Source organism: Hyaena hyaena, unplaced genomic scaffold (genome assembly GCF_003009895.1).
Source record: "Hyaena hyaena isolate Hyena2069 unplaced genomic scaffold, ASM300989v1 scaffold_432, whole genome shotgun sequence".
NCBI lineage: Eukaryota > Metazoa > Chordata > Mammalia > Carnivora > Hyaenidae > Hyaena > Hyaena hyaena.
Window position 1 is genome coordinate 89,780 of NW_024081063.1, and position 14,404 is coordinate 104,183.

Here is a 14,404-nt window from a genome sequence, read left to right on the forward strand (position 1 = left end):
GGTTTGCTCCAAAGGCAAGGAAAGAAAGGGGTATTAGGTCAATAGAGAGGGTTTTTTTAAGGTAGGAGAAATATAAGCACATTTTTATGATGATGGAAATTATCTTGTAAAGGGTAGAGAACTGATTTGGGAATTGTTGGGGAATTGGAGAGACTTGCAGGAGCAAAGCCCCCGGTTGGGTCAAAGAGGACAGGATGCAATGCTCTCCAGTTGCCGTATGGAGTTGCTGGGGAAACGAGAGATGGGTTACCCAAGGTTGGGGGAGCTTGATTGTTTCTATGTTTTATGTTTGTTTGGTGAAATAGGAGGCAGCGGTGTCAGCTTAGAGTGAGGATGGGAAGCGGGATGTGGTAGAGGTTTGAGAAGTGAGAAAATATGAAATAGCCAGCTAAGCAAATGGAAGTATGAATGGACTAAGGAAACAGAAGGTAACGGCCAGGCAGCACGGTGGACCTACTGGAAGTTTCTGTTAGCTGATCATCTGTGTTTATGCAGCTCTATTCAGCTGCACATGTGCAGGCAGGGGAATGGCTCCAGCCAGGGCCATAGTTAGTCAAGTGATTGCAGCAAAAAGGCAGGAGCCAGCGAGCTGATGATGTGTGCAATGGAGTAATGATATTGATCAACCTTGGTGTTCAAGCTGGGTAAGGAGGGACATAAGGGCACAAGACAGGCTAGCAGTGAAAGCAACAATGAGTGGTCCCACTGAGGTCGAAAAACTGTTGGAGTCAGGAGATGGAAAGAGGGGATAGTGAGTGACAAGTGGGATGTTAGACAGTGTCACTGTAAAAAGTTGTAGTTATATAAATAACAAGAGCTGGGGCACCTGGGTGGCTCAGTGGGCTAAGCACTCTCCTGGACTTCAACTCCGGTCATGAACTCACGGTCACATGCTGATAGCACAGAGCCTGCTTGGGATTCTCTCTCTCCCTCTCTCCTCTCTGTCTCTCTCAAATAAATAAACATTTAAAAAATGTATAAATAACAAGAGCTGGGGCGTGCAGTGAGAGTAAGTTCAGAGCCTGGGTAGAGAACAAGTTAATTGGGGAAGATAAGGTCAAGGAGTTTTGAAGCCAGGGAATTGGAAGGTTCCCACAAATGGATGTTGAAAGCAAAGAGTAATAATGCTGGAGTCACGTGACCAAGAGGGGCCCTCCTAATAGAGCAGCAGCAGGTGTTTGCAGTGTACTGATGAGCACTGTCTGAGAGGTGGAAACTGTACTTTTATTTGCGACATTTGACTTTAATGAAGATGAACTTTTCCCACAATGATTCACTAGCCATTTGTTTTCCTTTTATGAATTGCCTTTTTGGTTACTTTGTCCATAATTCTTTTAGGCCCTTTATCTAAGAGCACTTTGGAAAGCGCTTTAACCTTCTACCACAGATGTTGCTTGTTTCTTCCATTATTTGCTTTTTACATGTTTCTGGGCTTGTTTTTTCTAACATACATATGCTTTCATTTTTTACGTAGTCACATCTAACAATACCTTTCTTTATGGATTCAGCCTTATGCGCCATTCACATAAATCTCTTTCCCGATCCAGGTCAGATAAATAGTCAACAATATTTTCCTTTTCTATGGATTTATCATTTATATAATGCTCATACCCACTCAAATACATTTATAGACTATTTGGTGACTCTTGCCATTTGTCTACCCAATTAGCAAATTATTTCCAGCACGATTTTAAAAAGATTAATTTTTTAAAAAGATAAATCATCCTTTACATTCTATTTTATAATATCATCATATGTAAAAAATATATTTATATATATTTGTATATTTGAATTTGTACTTTCACTTATGTTCCATTAATCTATCTATTCCTGTACCAACCCTATTGTGGCTACTGTGGCTTTATTAGTGCTCCGAGATCTGAGAGATGTTCCTGTTCCACTCATCGCTTTCCCATTTCACGTATTTTTATTATTGTAATTGCTCTAAAGCTATAAGCAATTATAGAAAGACACTAACTTATCCATAGAAGATACAACTTCCTTCGATCATTCCCTCTCAATATACCACCCTTGTGTAGAGAATTAGGAATTCCCGGGCTAGAGATTCCATTCATTAGCTCCAAACAGAACCAAATCAGTCGAAAATATACCCAAGCCAACAATTATAACAGACCTGAAGAGGATTGTTTTTTAACAGACCATTTGCCTGAAACAAAATCAGTATCTCCAGACTCTCTTCTCTGTTCCCACTGGCTTTGTTTCTATGGAAATCTGTGCTTTTGAGGGTATGGTTGTCTTGACCATTAACCACTGTGTGGCCCTTCTAATATGATACCCCATTGAGTGCTCTCTGTGTGTGATCTCCAGGACACCAAGCTTTCCCAGATTTCCTTTCTCCCTCTCTGTCTCTCTCCCTCCCTCCCTCTCCATCTCTCTCCCTCCCTCCCTTTCCGTCTCTCTCCCTCCCTCCCTCTCTGTCTCTCTCCCTCCCTTCGTCTCCGTCTCCCTCCCTCCCTCCCCCCTACTCCTTTTCACTCTCCTTTGCTGGTCCTTCCTCATCCTCCAAGACCCAAACACTGCATGGCCAGGACTCAGCCTTTCAGTCTCTTTTCCGTCTGCCCATCGTGCTGGCAATCCCATTGCCCTACAGCTGTAAATTCCATCTGTGCACGGGTATGTATGTGTGTGCCATCTTACCTTCCTTTTCTATGTCCCCACTTTGAAACTGAAGAAACATCTCTGGGGTGCCCAGGCGGCTCAGTTGGTTGAGCGTCCAGCTTCAGCCTGGGTCATGATCTCGCGGTTTGTGGGTTCAAGCCCCACATGGGGCTCTGTGCTGGCAGCTCAGAGCCTGGAGCCTGCTTTGGATTCTTTGTCTCCCTTTCTGTTCCTCCTGCTCTTGCACTCTCTCTCTCTCCCTCTCAAAAATAAATGAACATTTAAAAAGTTAAAAAAAAAAAAAAGAAACTGAAGCATTTCAAAACTACTGTGCCCATTCACCTGATTATCCCTCCAACCTGCTCCTCCCACGATCTTCCCCATCTCAGCAAATGGCAACCCCATTTTCCCAGTTGCTCAGCCAATATCCTTGGAGCACTCCTTAATTCTTCTTTTACTCTTACACCCCACATCTGATGCAGCAGCAAACTCTATCTGCTCTACCTTCAAATTACATCTGGAATCTGACTACTTCCAATGCTATCACCCTCTTCCAAAATATCTTCTTCTCTCTCCTAGATTATTCCAAAGACCTCCCAACTGATGTCCCCGCTTCCATCCTCACCACACACAATACGTCAACCTGCAATCCAGTTAAAACTTGGACCACCTCTATCCCGAACCATCCAGGGGCTTCCCACCTCACAGAATGAAAGCCAACGGTCTACACAAGAAAAGCAAAAATAGACAAATGGGATTGCATCAAACTAAAAAGCTTCTGCACAGCAGATGATCAACATTGTGAAGAGAGAACGTACAGAATGGGGAAAAATATTTGCAAGCCATATATCTGATAGAGGGTTAATATCTAAGATATATAGGGAACTCAAACAACTCACTAGCAAATAACCCAATTTAAAAATGGGCAGAAAACCCAAACAGAAATGTCTCGAAAGAAGACATACAAATAGCCAACAGATCTCTGAACAGATATATGAAAAGATGCTCAACATCATCAAAGAATTGTAAATCAAAACCACAATGAAATATCACCTCACACCTGTTATAGTGGCTATTATCAGAAAGACAAAAGATAACAAGTTTTGGTGAGGATGTGGAGAAAAGGAAACCTTTTTACACTGGTGATGGAAATGTAAATTAGCATAGACATTATGGGGAAATATGGAGATCCCTCAAAAAATTAAAAACAGAACTACCAGTAATTCCCACTTCCAGGTATATATCCAAAGGAAATGGAATCAGTATCTCAATGAGATGTTCATTGCAGCAGTATTTACAGTAGCCAAGACAGAGAAAGAATGCAAGTGTCTATCAACAGATGACAGCATAAAGAAAGAAGATATGTAATAACATATGTAGTTTATATAATATTCCATTATAGATATACTATGCTAATTTTATATTTTATATTATTATATATTATCTATAAATAAAACAATATTATTCAGCTATGAAAAAGGAAATCTTGCCATTGATACCTACATGGATGAACCTGGAACACATTTCGCTAAAGTAATACAGGCAGAGTAAGGTATATACTATATGATCTCACTTATGTGTGTAATCTAAAGAAAAAACAAGTTGAACTCCTAGAAGCAGAGAGTAGAATGATGGTTGCCAGGGGCTGGGAGAGTGGAGGAAATGGAGAGATGTTAGACACGTTACAAAGTTAGTTATGGTTGTAAAGGATGAATAAGTCTAGAGATCTAATGTGCAGCATAATGACTCTAGTTAATGATATTGTATTAAATACTGGAAATGGACCAAGAGAGATCGAAAGTGATCTCATTACACACACAAAAGGAACTATATAAGGAGATGATGTGTTAATTAGCTTGACTGTATTTATATCAAATTTTGTTGTATGCCTTAAATATATACAATTTTTATTCTAAAATATATGAATAACTTACAAAGCCACTGGTCAACAACAGACCTAATCTTCCTCCAAAATCTCTTCCCTAGCAGGCCTCTAGCCTCTCCTACTTCTCTCCCATTTGCAATTATTTGCTCTTTTCAAACGTGCCAGACACATGTCTATATGAGGTATTTTAACTTGTCTCTCTTTCTCTTTAAAACATTCATCCCCTGGATACCCACATGTGTAGTAGCTACTTCTTCAGGTCTTTGCCTTCAAGTGTCATATTTACAGTGAAAAATTCCCTGATAATTCTATTTAAGATTAAAGTTACAATTCCCATGAGGTGCCTAGTTGGCTCAGTCAGTTGAGTGTCTCACTTTGGCTCAGGTCATGATTTCATGGTTCATGAGTGTGAGCCCTACATAGAGCTTGCTGCTGTCAGCGCAGAGCCCGCTTCTGATCTTCTGTCCCTCTCTCTCTCTCTTCCAAAAATAAGTAAGGGGCGCCTGGGTGGCTTAGTCAGTAAAGCGTCCGACTTTCGCTTAGGTCATGATCTCGCGGTTCGTGGGTTCAAGCCCCGCGTCGGGCTCTGTGCTGACTGCCAGCTCAGAGCCTGGAGCCTGATTCAGTCTGTGACTCCCTCTCTCTCTGACCCTCCCCTGCTCATGCTGTCTCTCTCTCTCTCTCTCCTAGAAATAAATAAAACATTTTAAAAAATTTAAAACAAACACAAAAATAAGTAAACATTAAAGTTACAATTTCCACCTTCCCAACAACTATTCTCTCTTCTCTGGTTTGGTCTTCCCCATAGAACATACTACTCTCACAAACTATATATATATAGTATATATAGTTATATATACTATATATATATAATATATATATAATTATAAAATATATATTTTTATATATATTTTATATATATTTATATATATAATTATATACTCATTTAGTGTGTCTCTCCTTTGTAAAACATAAGTGATGCCATGGGATTTGTTCACCACTGCATCTCCAATGCCTAAACAATGACAGGCAGAGTAGACACTCAGGAAATAATTGTTGGATAAATGAATCAACCAATGAATGAATTCTGCAATCTTAGAAGAAAATTAGAATAAATTTTGCCCCATTCACTGAAATTTGCCAAGGTGCAAGAAAAACCAAATGACTTGCCAAAGACCTTAGAATTGTCTCAGAGGCATGACTACTCTGGAGAAGACACCATAGCTGCTTCTTGTCTGGGAGAGGCCCACAAATTACTTTGCTTTCCCTACCAACATAGGGCCATTTCTTCATAGTGGGTCTATGGGACCAAATTCTAGGAAGAATGAAAAAGAGTATGCAGTTGTATACAAATGTACGAGAATATACCTGTCTTCTAAGGAGTCTGCAGTACTTTAATACTAAATATTTAAAGAATAAGCAAAATATGTAATCGAGTACTAAGTTATCTAAGTGTAAAGTGTCCACTGGACAAAGAAGCTTGTCTTCATTTAATAGAATGGTTTTGTGGAAAAAGAAATGGAAGAAATAAATGAAACAATAGGAGAACCTTAACATTCTCAAATGCTTAATTAAAAGCACCTGGTCATACTTGGTGCTGGGAGGGGCATGACCCTGCCTTACTGCAATGCTTCTGATATTCTTGATAGAACCTTTCATTTGGAACATATTCCTTTGTTTCTTCATTTTCCTGGACTCTCTGTGTTGGTTTCTATGCATTAGATAAACAGCCACCTCTCCCAGTCTTGAAGGTGTGGTCTTGTGTAGGGGATGAACCTTATCAAACTCTTGGTTGCCTCACCTTTCCACAAATTACACTGTGTCTGAAAACTCCACGTGTTTTGTATTATAGATTAAATAGGAAAGCCCCACCGTCACCACCTACAACTGATAGTATCATGCATGCCTCGCACACAGAGACCCACGTGCCAGGAGCTGGGACAGACAGCGGGACAAACCTTCCAGCAGTCCCCACACAATGGGTAAGTGGAAGGACCCAGAACACAAGCTCCACCACTGCTTCTGTCCGCAGTGCCTTCCCACAGCTTTTAGAAGTTCTGGTGTGGCTCTTGAAGTGCCTCCCAAGCTCACCATGTTGCCCCGCTCCCCCCCATTACCACCAGCTCCCAGCCAGCCAAGATGAACTCCTAGCAGTTCCCAGCGTATGCCGCGGGCTCTCAGAGCCTTCATTGTACCTGAGGTTCTGGGTCTGAAGCCTCTTTCCTCCTCCACCTCTGGCTGGCCAGCTCAGCTTCTCCCATGTGGTTCTGCAGCAGACTGCCCTCTGGGGAGTATTTTTTTTTTTTTTTTAACTGAATCTCTTTTTTTTTAATGTTTTATTTATTTCTAGGAGAGAGAGAGAGACAGCGTGAGCAGGGGAGGGTCAAAGAGAGAGGGAGTCACAGACTGAAACAGGCTCCAGGCTCTGAGCTGGCAGTCAGCACAGAGCCCGACGCGGGGCCCGAACCCACGAACCGCGAGATCATGACCTAAGCGAAAGTCGGACGCTTAACCGACTAAGCCACCCAGGTGCCCCTGGGGAGTCTTTTCTAACCCACCAGTCTGACTTAGCTGCCCCTGTTCTGTGCTCCCAAAGTAATCCATGCCAACCTCGGGCACAGCTCTGCAGGTACACTGCAGGGTACCCGGTATATCCTCACTAGTCCAAAAAGCCTAACATGCAGGGTCTTTCACCCATACCCTTAGTAACTAATACCCACCTCGGACACAGCAAGAACTTGACTGGTGATGGCTGAAAATCAGAACTGGGTACTAGAACACAACCTATGGAAAAGCACATCACTTCGTACTGCTTGAACTTATCACGTGCATTACGTAAAAATAAGCAAATAAGCAAATATCTTCCTGGAAATGAGTCTCTTACATAACTTTTCATCCCTGAAATTCCTCACAACCCTGGGCATGGATACCATACGACTACACAAAGCTCCCATTTGCAAAACTGAACTTGTTTCTCTTCCTCTTCAAGCTCTTACCAATTCAAACACGCAGAGACAGCACAAACTTAGTATCTTTTATCATTCTGCCTCTTTCCCCCAAGCCTTGCTCCAGATCACTTTTGAGAACTCAGTTTATCAGGCCAGTCATTCTTCCGTAACACCTCAGAAGTTGGTTGTACTTGCCCAAACCGGACTTCTACATCCCAGGTTCAAACAGTTCCTTCCAAAACTAAACTCTAGTGGTCTTTCTTAACTAAGTCTAGGAATAAATGTGTCTGAACTCAGGAAGTTTCTTAAGAAAGCCTTTTCTAATCTAATAATCTGAAAATTTCTGAAACTCATCTCTCTGTTAATATTTTTTAATAATAATCTTGCAAAGAACCAGGATGTATTGTTTGAAAAGATGTTACTCTTAAATTTCAGGCATTTTTAAGCCTTCAGTAGTCTCTCACTTTTCTTTTGAAAGATCTTAATGTTAATAGATCTTCTTTAAGTCTTTCAAGATTCTTGCAGTACTTAATAAAGATTACAATCATTAATCTTAAAACAGAGGTAAGTGGGTGGAAAGTATTTTTAGCATGTAAGAATCACAAGGTTCTAAATTTAAATAATGTCTAGTTGAAGGAAAATGTTAATACTTGTCATAATATGGAAAACACTATCATTTGTAATAAAATCGACGAAGTTTTAGGAGTACGCTTTAACTTTTGACTTGGATTTTTATTTTGTAGGCCAGTTTGCTACTAAGGCAGTGGAGTGGGGGAAAAATGAGCCATATTAAGATATCAATCTCAGGGCACCTGGGTGGTTCAGTCAGTCAAAAAATCGACTCTTGATTTTGGCTCAGGTTATGATCTCACAGTTTGTGAGATCGAGCCCCACGTTGGGATCATGAGATGGAGCCCTGTGTTGGGATTTGTCCTCATAGTGCAGAGCCTGCTTAGGATTCTCTCTCTCCCTCTCTCTGCCCCCACCCCTTCTCAAAAGAAATAAACATTAAAAATAAGAAAACCTACCTGAAGAAAAAAAAAAACTACCAATGTTCAAAGCTCAAAGACATGGAGCAATAAAATAATGACAGTAATAGACTATAACCTAAAGAACAAAATAAATATCCATGAGTCAATACTGTTATAAATAAATGGCTGCATAAGTAAGTAAATAGGGAGAGGAGACAAATATACTTTAGAGAAGAATTCCAAATAATACATGTGAAGGAAGCAGAAAATCAGGACTGGAACACCGTAGCAATAAATGCTACAGGCGACATCTGAGGGTGAATGCTAAAATTAGTGGGCAAATCTTTAAGGAGTAAAAGGACGTTTTTGGAGTCTGCAGGCATCTCCCCCAAAATACTTATTACCGTTGTGCTTTTAACAAATGTCTAAAAACTCCTTGATACTCCTTCCTCCAGGAGGCGGAGCTTTATTCTGCTTTCCTTTGAGTAGGTTATGAACGTAGTGACTCAACTTTATAAGGAGCAGAGTTTAGAAAAGAAAAACTAGAAACCTTTCTGTGGAAAAACCTGACAGATGGCCCCTAACCAACCAAGTGATCATGGTCAATGTCACCAGCAACAAGTTGTGATGAAATCATGAGATATGATGCGTGATGAGGGGGAGCATCGCCTTTGTGGTATTCCTCCCCAGAATCTAGAACTGCAGTCTAATCATAAGAAAACATCAAACAAATCCAAATTGAGGAATGTACTGCAAAATATCAGAAGACCTCAAAAGTGCAAAGGTCATGAAAAAGCAAGGCAAGACGGAGAAACTACCAGGACAGGGAGACTTAGGAGCCAGAAGGACCTAATACAATGGAATGCAATGGAATCTCGGTTTGGATCCTGGAACAGAGGAAGGACATTAATGAAACACTAATGGAATCCGATTAAAGCCTGTAGTTTGTACTGTCTAATTTCTTAGTTTTGACAAATTTATGTAAGGCGTTAGCATTAGGGGAAGCTGGGCGAAGGGCATATGGGAATTGTCTGTGCCAACTTTACTCCCCATTATTAAGCTAAAATTATTTCAAAGTTTTCAAAAAGTTAATGTTAGCCCTAATGGGATAAACTCTTGATGTTTCACCTGAATGCCCCTAGGGGACAGGAGGATGGGAATTATGATCGTGTCTTACTGATTCTTACCTCCCGTATGTTCTTTTATCATGTCAAAAGTTCAACAAACTTTTATAAAAATCCTAGGTTCATGTGAGTTGAGACCAGGGCAGTAGGCAGTGCAAATGGAAAGGTGAGAACATCTCTTGGTATCCAGGGACAAGGCAGCAACCTAAGCTAAAGTTAAGGGGAGAACCAATCAGAGGGGCACGGATTTGTCTCACAGAAGCCAAGTCTCACACACACACACACACACACACACCCGTGGCACACTGGCCCCAGGACTGTGACGTCATCAGGAACGAAGGCAGTTCTTCCTCTGTGTTTGCTTTGGAGTCTCCTGGCCTCTCGTTCAGGCTTCTTCTCACACAACAGCTTATTCTATATATATGCAAATGATAAACTGATGTATCATATTGGTCATTTGTGGATGTTGACTGTCCTTGCATCTCTGGGATAGATCAACCTTGATCACGGTGTATGATCCTTTTCATGTAGTGTTGACTTTGGTTTGCTAGTATTTATTTTGTTGAGGACTTTTGCATCTATGTTCATCAGGGTTATTGTGCGTGGCCTATAACGTTCTATTCTGTGGGGCCCTTGTCCGAGAAGAACAGGTATTACATCTTCTTTGAATGTTTGGTAGCATTTACCAGTGAAGCCATTTGGTCCTGGACTTTGGCTTGTTGGGAGGTTTTTGATTACTGATTCAGTCTCCTTACTGGCAATGGGCTTATTAGATTTTTCTATTTCCTCCAGATTCAGTCTTGGAAGATTGTATATTTCTAGGAACTTATCCATTTCTTCCAGATTGTCCAGTTTGCTGGCATATAACTGTTCATAGTAGTCTGTTATGATCCTTGTATTTCCATAGTATCAGTTACTACTCTGTAACTTCTCTTTCATTTTTACTTTATGTATTTGAGCCCTTTTTTAATAGGAAAGCCTACCTAAAAGCTCATCAGTTTTGTTTATTTATAATTTCAAAGAACAAACTCTTCATTTCACTGATCTTTTCTATCGTTTTAGTCTCTATTTCATTTATTTCCACTTTATTATTTCCTTCCTTCTATTAACTTTGGACTTCATTTGTTCTTTGTCTAGTTCTTTTAGGTAAGAGTGAGCCAGGTCCATAGACAGCAGCTTTCAAGGTATATAATATAGACAGTCTTGTGGGTCTGCAATCCTAAACCCTGTGGACTTCCAGACCAGGATATCTGGAGGTGTCCCCATCGGGACAACTGCAAAACTCGTGGCTTTCTGGGAGGTATCAGCCGGCTGTTGGCAGACCAAGGGAGAGCCCACGTGTGGTTGTCTCCCTGCCCATCTTCCCTGGGGGCACCTCTGTAGCCTAGGAGTATATGGTAAACCAGAAGTCTGCCTCTCGGGCTGAAGCTCCAGGACAAGAAAGCATGCCTTTTTCACATGAACCGTGGAGGTATGTTCCAGTTCTCTGTTTGTGTGGTGCCCTGGGGGGTGGTAACCCATCAAGGACTGATGTCTCAGGTCCAACGGGTCCAGAAACACAATCGCCCCTTCCTGCCAAAGCGAGGTGCTCCAGGGGTGACCCTTGTGTGGCCTGCACACTCCCTGTGGCTGGCAGGGTGGGCCCTGGGGCAGGGCACTCAGCTAAAGCAGGGTGGCCTTTGCTGTGGTGCTTGGGGGAGGGGAGCAGGACATTCCAACAGAGCTAGCAGGCTGGGGGGCGGGGGGTGTACAAAAATGGTAACCGCCAGCATCAGTCACAACAAGGCAGAAGGAGATGCAGAAATGGTGTCTGCCAGCACCTGTCCCCAGAGAGTCCCAACAGGCTCCTGTCTCTCTGGCAGATGCTGTAAGATTAACAAGTGAGTCCCCTAAGCATGAGATCTAAGCATCTTTCAAATTTACTTTTGTGCTGGGTCCCAGGATGAGTGGGTCTGTGTGTAAGCCCTTTAAGAGGGGATTTCTCATTCCCTAAAGCTCCCTGGTTCTCCTGGAAGCCAGCCCTGTTGGTTTCCAAGGCCAGGCACTTTGAGGGTTCATCTCTCTGACGCAGTTCCCAAGGGCTGTGGCACCTGGTGTGGAGCAAACCCCCTGACTCCTCAGGGACAAGCTCTGTGTTCACGAGACCCCTTCCCATTGCCTGTCTCTGTGCCGAGGGTGGGGTTTCCTGCAGGACCATGTCTCTGCCCCTCCCCCCACCTGAAGGTGGCCCTTGTGCCCTCTGTTGGGAGGTGCCGTTCAGCTAGCTTTCAGGTCCTTCTCAGAGGGAACTGTCTCATATGGGACTGTAGATCTGCTGGGCATGTGGAAGGAGATGAGTTTAGGATCCTTCTATGTTGCCATCTTGAACCTCCTCCCGATAAACTGTCTTGATAAACTGTTGACAACAGCTATTAGGACCAAGCAGATCTCCTAGGTTTGATTTACTCTCTCCTCAGAGCTGGGTCTCAGGGTTCGTGACATGCCAAGGGCAGCCAGCAACCACTCGAAGCAAGATCCAAGGATCCGCTCTGGCCACCTGCTCAGAAGAGCACTTCTGCGGCAGTCACACTGACCGGGTGTGTAAGACAATGTTTTCCTTCTCATGACAAATTTTGACTTTTCATGGCAACCTGGGTATACATTGGTATCTTTATACACTGATACAGTATTTATATGTCACAGTGCCATGTGTGACTTCTTTGAAAGTGATCTTTTAAAAAACGATTAGGACATCCAGGTGAAGAGGGATAAAAATGTTTTAATTGTTGAAATACATTGGTAAATTGAGTAATCTACATTGCAGTACTAAGTGGCCACATATCCTCCTCAAATTAAGAGCTTTCCAAATACCCCACGAACCATCAGTCACAATTCCTTGAAGACAGTATAGAATCAACATGATGAGAATGGACGAATCGATGACTGCAAAGGATCTGGGGCGACATCAGCCTTCAGCTAAAGAAAATAGAAAATCAATCGAAACATGCATGGGGCATGCAAATTTCAGTGGCTTATTTTTAAATATTGCAACGTAATACATTGTTCCTAACAGAAGAAATTCTCTGCCACTTAAATACAGCTGAAAACCAAAAGGTAAAAAAGGGGATGAGATAACAGCAAGAATCAATTTATTTTTACAGCTAAAAATTAATTCATATGACCTAGAAACAGTGAAAGGTAACACACAAATATATTACTTTAGGGAGTTCACGTTTAGTGCCTTAGTATCTGAAGTTATAAATAGAATAAGGATTTTATTATATAAAGGCTATCAAAAAAGTATCAGTGAGAAGACATGATCTTCATGAGCCGTGCTGGGTGGCCAGGGTGACGGTGCTGCCGGACGTGGCAGGTCGGCTCCAGGCACCAGCCTGTGTCAGCTTGTCTTCCGCGGGTGGGCCCAGGAAGCCCCATGTGCCTGTGTATCGTCTACCCACTTCCTGTCTAGCACCACAACGTTCAACGTGTACCCATGGTTTGAACTACAGATGTAAGAATTTGGGTGGGGAGGGGAGGCGAAGCATGTGACTGTTTAGAATTTCCTTGGAAATTTCTGTGCACATTATGATGTCCCATGGGGCGCAATTCCTTCCAAATCTTAATGAGCAAGCTGTGAAGACAACAAACAGCAAAAGGGAAAAGACTTAGCAAGCTTGAAAAAGTACAACTTAGGAGAAAATAATATCAGCTTGAAGCTGATTTTTTAGCTGATAATTTCAGCTAAATTACTTATTTTTCTTTTCAGTAAAACACACATTCAAGATTCACTCAACACTTATTTAAGATTTACTATGTGGCCGGCACAGCGCTAAGCACTAATGACATTTACATAAAGAGACAAAGAGCAGTGGGGAAAGAGATTTATAAACTTAGGATTAAGATATGACATGATAAGGGGCGCCAGGGTGGCTCAGTCAGTTAAGTGTCCAACTTCGGCTCAGGTCATGATCTTGCAGTTTGTGAGTTTGAGCCCTGTGTCGGGCTCTGTGCCAACAGCTCAGAACCTGTAGCCTGCTTCAGATTCTGTGTCTCCCTCTCTCTCTGACCCTCCCCTAGTGACATTCTGTCTCTCTCAAAAATAAACAAATATATATATATGACATGATAATGCCCAGACCAACATAACCCACGTCAACATCACCCAAATTAAAGAGACAGACTGCTCAGCCATGACATCTTCGCTTTCCTACTTGGCTTGGCCGGACCCTGCAGGGAAAGTGTCGCCATCCACACTGTCTCCAGCCCTCCCAGGCGAATCTGCTCCAGCCAGGTCCTCCATGGGCATCTGAGAGCATTACCAAACTCCTCTGGGCTGGAAAGACTCCCTGCATCTAGATGGGCGTACCTGTCACCCAGAGCCATCGGTAGAAGAAACTACACTTTTGTAGCAAGATAGAAGTCTTGTAGGAGATTCTGAAATCACTCCTCAGTTTGTTTCACAAAGTAACCAAATTAACTTTGAGCTCTGGTCACTGAGAGAGTTCAGTGGCATTATTGAGAGATTTTGTACATGCCAGGTCAAAAAAGGTCTCTGATCCTTTCCATAAAGTATCTTCCTCTGTAAAACACAATCTTCTCAGGGTTTCTGAGCAATAACTTAAGCCCAGAGAGCCATGAGCTCAGACATATCACAGGTAAGTGACGCTTAGCAACAATGGAAAAAGAAGAGCCTTTCAACTTAGAAAACTTTTCACGCAATTCAAAGAGAGAGGGAAGGCAATAAGATAATATGTTTATAGTCATGAGCAGTAAAGAGGTGTTTTAGCTAGCAGTCTAAAGTCATGGGCTGGCTTACCAGCAAGATTGCTAAATGGTTATCTGGGAATTTTAGTTGCACACACAAAGTTGAACCACCAT

At 42.2% G+C, this 14,404-nt stretch overlaps 1 protein-coding gene across 1 annotated transcript in view; it reads right to left on the minus strand.

Annotated features, from left to right (window-relative positions):
• Positions 1–12,285: 12,285 nt before the first annotated feature.
• The window catches only part of CUNH12orf75 (chromosome unknown C12orf75 homolog), a 39,416-nt gene continuing 37,297 nt past the window's right edge, over positions 12,286–14,404 (minus strand). Inside the window, exon 6 of the mRNA XM_039252896.1 lies at positions 12,286–13,157. The gene's annotated coding sequence lies outside the window, so the exon portion shown is untranslated. The remainder of the gene's footprint in view (positions 13,158–14,404) is intronic.